At 27.7% G+C, this 5,849-nt stretch overlaps 1 long non-coding RNA gene across 1 annotated transcript; it reads left to right on the top strand.

The window, feature by feature from the left end:
- The first annotated feature begins 5,114 nt into the window (after positions 1-5,114).
- LOC149032796 (uncharacterized) lies at positions 5,115-5,638 on the top strand. Its single transcript, XR_016176311.1, has 2 exons — positions 5,115-5,310; positions 5,467-5,638. It is a non-coding gene; the product is annotated as an uncharacterized LOC149032796 (long non-coding RNA).
- The last annotated feature ends 211 nt before the right edge of the window (positions 5,639-5,849 follow it).

The raw sequence follows: 5,849 nt of genomic DNA on the forward strand, positions 1-5,849 counted from the left end.
TTTTTGAAGTACTGGATATAAATGATTTAATATACCTAATTTCTTTATAAATAATATATTTTTTTTAGATTAAAATATTCTTTAGAAAGTAATAAAATTGATATTAACTTATTCATTAAACGAATAAATCATTTAAAAATAGATTAACTGTGTATATAAATTTGATAACATTGTATGAAGTATTGTTTATAAACTTTGTCAGTAATGATATACAGAAAAATTATGTTACTCACTGTATATATAAATATTTATCTTTTTTTTGTTTCTTTTGCTATTTTGAATTTAGATTTGACTGTTAAGCGTAGAAGGACTGATTCTGATCGAGACTAGGTAACAAGATAATAAAAACATTACGTAATTAATATTTAATCTGTTTTGAAAATTACCACAAAATTTATATACAACAAATAATAAAGGTACCTTTTATAAATGAACAAATACCATAAGGACTTAAATACAGAAGTGTAGCTGTAAGACTTACCTGAATTTTGGACGATGCAGAGTTTTCCTGCTGAAAATAGAAATTGACCGCTTCTGATGTTACCTTAAGCGTCATTGATAAACTGGATCGCATAATCCTGTACAAAATATTTCATCTGTTTTTGATTATTATTTTTTAAGATATAAGAACGGCTAACTTTAGGTACCGTCCGCCGTTAAGTGAACTCCCCCTCTATATTAAATATATTAGTAATATATATTACGTATGGACATATATGGACTGTTTCTTTAGAAAGTTGTGTAAGTCCATTTAAAAAAAAAATATATATATATATAACGTACAATATAAATTTGATCGGTAAAAAAAAATTAGTAGTCTTTAATATGTAAAATTTTTATTTTCTCGAAACAAGAGAAACTAAACTTAAACCACTTTGAAAATAAACGGTCGACATATAGCTTTTCTGTAGATGGCATTGCGACAAGTAAACGTCGAATATATATAGGACAGCTTGGAAAACTCTTCCATATTTTGTGAGCATAACTTGATAGTATTAGTAATTTACTTGTGTTTATATCATATAGTTATTTGTATTTACAAATGTCAAATTATATTCCGACTAGACGTCATTTGTTGGAGGTTGTACTGTACTATTTTAATAGTAACGGATCCGCTGCTGAGGCTCACCGAATGCTCGTACACGCTTATGGCAAGGATATTATATCAATAGCTGCATGTGAAAGAAACTTTATTCGCTTCAGGAGCGGTGATTTCAACTTAAACAGAATTACGAGAAAACGACTAAATAAAGAACGGGTAATTCAAGAATTAGTCCGTTTGAGACTTGAAGACCCGCATATGACTCAAGCAATGATGGCAGCAGAAGTTGGAATAGATCAAAGAACAGTTTCCAAATACGAAAGAAGTCAGGAATATCAAAACGAATTAAAAAAGCTACAGCAGGACCAAAGTTCTATACCTCTTGGTAATCTATATCAATTATATATCATTTTTATATATACAAAGGTTATTATATCCTTAAGTACATGTTGTGTGTGGTATAAACGCTTTAAGAAAGGTGATTTCATCTTAGAATTTACTACACCAAGATGGAGATATAAGAGAGAACAGACAATTGAAGAATTAGTGCGTTTGAGACTTGACGACCCAAGAATTACTCAAGTAGAGATGGCAGCAAAAGTGGGAATAAGCCAATTTATAGTTTCAAGATGCCTAAGAATTCAGGAATATCAAAACAAATTAAAAGAAAAAGAGCAGGAGACAAGTTCTATACCTAAAAGTAATATAATATATTAAATATTACTATAATATAATGTATATATATATATATATATATACAGGATATTATATCCTTAAGTACATGTTGTGTATGGAATAAACGCTTCGAGAGATGTGATTTTAACTTAGAAAGACGTATTTCAAGAACACCAAGCACAGAGTCGGAAGATGAAGAATTAAAGCATTTTATAGATGAATTCCCGGGTGTAACTCCAGAAGAGTTAGCAAAAGTACATGACATAAGCATATCTCAAGCTGAAACGATCATAGACCCTTCGAAAATAGAAAACGAATAAAATGAAATAAGTCGTAAGCAAAGTTCTATATCAAATAGTAACATATATATAATAAAAATATTACTTGCTCTTTGAAATCGGCGTAATATAAAGAAAAATTTTATTATTTTATCGTTTGTTTGTTTTTTTATTTGAAACATATTTTCTATTTTTTATGATCATTATCAAAGTTTATTTATGATTTATTTCTTCAGTATATAATATTACATAAACCGTTACTAGATATAACAAATAATATTTATTTATGAATATTCGTTCCATAGAATTCATTTTAAATTTGACGTGTTTTATACAAATGATATAATATACATAATTACTTTTTTTTTATCATTTATCTGAAATAATATTTTTCTTCTAGAATAAATTTTCTTTTGAAAGTAATTAAACTGATTTCAATGTATTCATTAAAGAATAAGTGATTTTAAAATAGATTTTCCGTTTATTAAAATGATATGAATTTGAAATGAATTTGAATTTGAAAACATTAGGGATCGATTATTGTTTATAAACTTTATCAGTAATGATATACAGAATAATTCTGTTACTCATTATGTATATAATTATTCATCTTATTTTTTTTCTTTTTCTATTTTAAATGTAGATTTGACTGTACAGCGTAAAGGACTGTTTCTGTTTTGTACTATGGGACAGGATAATAAAAAAATTACGTGATCAATACCTAGTCCGTTTTGAAAATTAGCAGAACAATAATTATACAATAAATAATAATGGAGCCTTTTGTAGATGAACAAGTACCACATTGACTTAAGCACAGAAATGTAGCTGTAACGCTTACCTGAATTTTGGACGATGCAGTGTTTTCCTGCAGAAAAAAGAAATCGACCGCTCCTGATGTTGTTTAGAGCGTCACTGACAAAATCGATTCTATGATCCTGTACAACATGTTTTATCTGTTTTTTATTATTATATTTTAATATATAGACCATTTATTTTAAAAATGATTTAATAATTTAAAACATCCATTTTTAAAAAGAATGAGTTATGACGTAATTTATACTTAATTTAATGTAAACTTCTCATGTATAACTAAATAGTATTTAATTTCTTAAAAAGTGCCCATGTGTTGTACAATTTAAAATTGGTCGGTAAAAGAAATTGCGTAATCATTGATTACCAAAGTTTTATAGTAAAAAAAAAAGGGAAAAAGGATTTTCTATATAAACCAGAGGATTATTATGATTTATTAAAACAATTTAGAAAACATAATAATTTCATTTTACATGAAATAAAACGACAGAATTTTGTCTCAACAAAAAATCATCAAAACGCAATCAAAAAGCAGATAAGAAGAAACTAATGAAGAAAAGGTTAATTGCTTGCCAATATGATGGATGAGGTTTATTAAAATTGTACCATACACTATTTGGTTTAAAACATCAATGAAAAACACAAAGAATTCAAAACTGTAAATTACCTACAGGTTCTAAAAAATCGCTGAAATTTGAAAAAGTAGCCTTGGAAGCTTTGTACCAAGACGTCTGACCTATTAGTTAAGAAAAATATAAACATTTCAAGTAGTTATTATCTTATATACCTCCTGCGCATCATAAATATTTTTTAAAATACTGCCATATGCAAAGTATAAGTAAATACTAATAATATTTAGAAATTTTAACTATGTAATTAACGTCTAGAATTAAAAATACTACTTTCATTTTATATCTTGTCATTATTTGCAAACAAAATTGTTTTAATATAAAGTATATTTTAAGTGATATTTGATTTTTCAAATTTGAAATTAAAAAATTTTTACAATTCTTTCATTTAGAAAGTGGTGTAAGTTTATTTGCAGCCCGTGAATATACATTAGTATAGTCAAATTCGCCTAAAACAAATTTATATAATTAAACGAGACATTGATGAATCTGTAGAAATATTTTCAGACCTAATATAATTTGCTTAAATTTCCTTATTACTAAATATAAGAAACTTTAATTTCTTCAAAAAAAGAGAAAGTGGATTAACATCATTTTAAAAGAAACGGTTTATATATTAGTGGCCGGCGCTAGATGATGTTAGACGTTACGTGAACTCCCCCTATACATTAAATAAATTTAATAGTAATATATTTTGTATGATCGTATATATAGCTTTTCTGTAGATGGCAATAGCGACAAGTAGACATCAGATACATATATATAAGACAGCTTGGAATACTCTTCAATATTTTGTGAGCATAACTTGATAGTATTAGTAATTGACTTGTGTTATTATCATAAAGTTATTTGTATTTAGAAATGTCAAATTATATACCGACTAAACGTCATTTGCCGGAGGTGATACTTTATTATTTTAATAGTAACGGATCCGCTGCTGAGGCTCACCGAATGCTCGTACACGCTTATGGCAAGGATATTATATCAATAGCTGCATGTGAAAGAAACTTTATTCGCTTCAGGAGCGGTGATTTCAACTTAAACAGAATTACGAGAAAACGACTAAATAAAGAACGGGTAATTCAAGAATTAGTCCGTTTGAGACTTGAAGACCCGCATATGACTCAAGCAATGATGGCAGCAAAAGTTGAAATAGATCAAAGAACAGTTTCCAGATACGAAAGAAGTCAGGAATATCAAAACGAATTAAAAAAGCTACAGCAGGACCAAAGTTCTATACCTCTTGGTAATCTATATCAATTATATATCATTTTTATATATACAAAGGTTATTATATCCTTAAGTACATGTTGTGTGTGGTATAAACGCTTTAAGAAAGGTGATTTCATCTTAGAATTTACTACACCAAGATGGAGATATAAGAGAGAACAGAAAATTGAAGAATTAGTGCGTTTAAAACTTGAAGACCCGAGTATTACTCGAGCAGAGATGGCAGCAAAAGTAGGAGTGAGTGTATCAACAGTTTGGAAATACCGAAACAGTCAGGAATATCAAAACAAAATAAAAGAAAAAGAGCAGGAGCAAAGTTCTGTACCTCTTGGTAATCTATATCAATTATATATCATTTTTATATATACAAAGGTTATTATATCCTTAAGTACATGTTGTGTGTGGTATAAACGCTTCAAGAAACGTGATTTCATCTTAGAATTTACAACACCAAGACGGAGATATAATAGAGAACAGACAATTGAAGAATTAGTGCGTTTGAGACTTGACGACCCAAGAATTACTCAAGTAGAGATGGCAGCAAAAGTGGGAATAAACCAATCTGTAGTTTCAAGATGCCTAAGAAGTCAGGAATATCAAAACAAATTAAAAGAAAAAGAGCAGGAGACAAGTTCTATACCTAAAAGTAATATAATATATTAAATATTACTATAATATAATGTATATATATATATATATATATATATATATATATATATACATATATATATACAGGATATTATATCCTTAAGTACATGTTGTGTATGGAATAAACGCTTCAAGAGATGTGATTTTAACTTAGAAAGACGTATTTCAAGAACACCAAGCACAGAGTCGGAAGACGAAGAATTAGTGCATTTTATAGATGAATTTCCGGGTGTAACTCCAGAAGAGTTAGCAAAAGTACATGACATAAGCATATCTCAAGCTGAAACGATCATAGACCCTTCGAAAATAGAAAACGAATAAAATGAAAAAAGGTGTAAGCAAAGTTCTATATCTAATAGTAATATATATATATAATAAAATTATTACTTTCTTTTTGAAATCAGCGAAATATAAAGAAAAATTTTGTTATTTGTCGTTGGTTTATTTGCTTATTTGAAACATATTTTCAATATTTTATGATCATTATCAAAGTTTATTTATGATTTATTTCTTCAGTATATAATATTACATAAACCG

This window comes from Polistes dominula, unplaced genomic scaffold (assembly GCF_049000335.1).
Source record: "Polistes dominula isolate Pdom_NZ unplaced genomic scaffold, Pdom_raw_medaka contig_84, whole genome shotgun sequence".
NCBI lineage: Eukaryota > Metazoa > Arthropoda > Insecta > Hymenoptera > Vespidae > Polistes > Polistes dominula.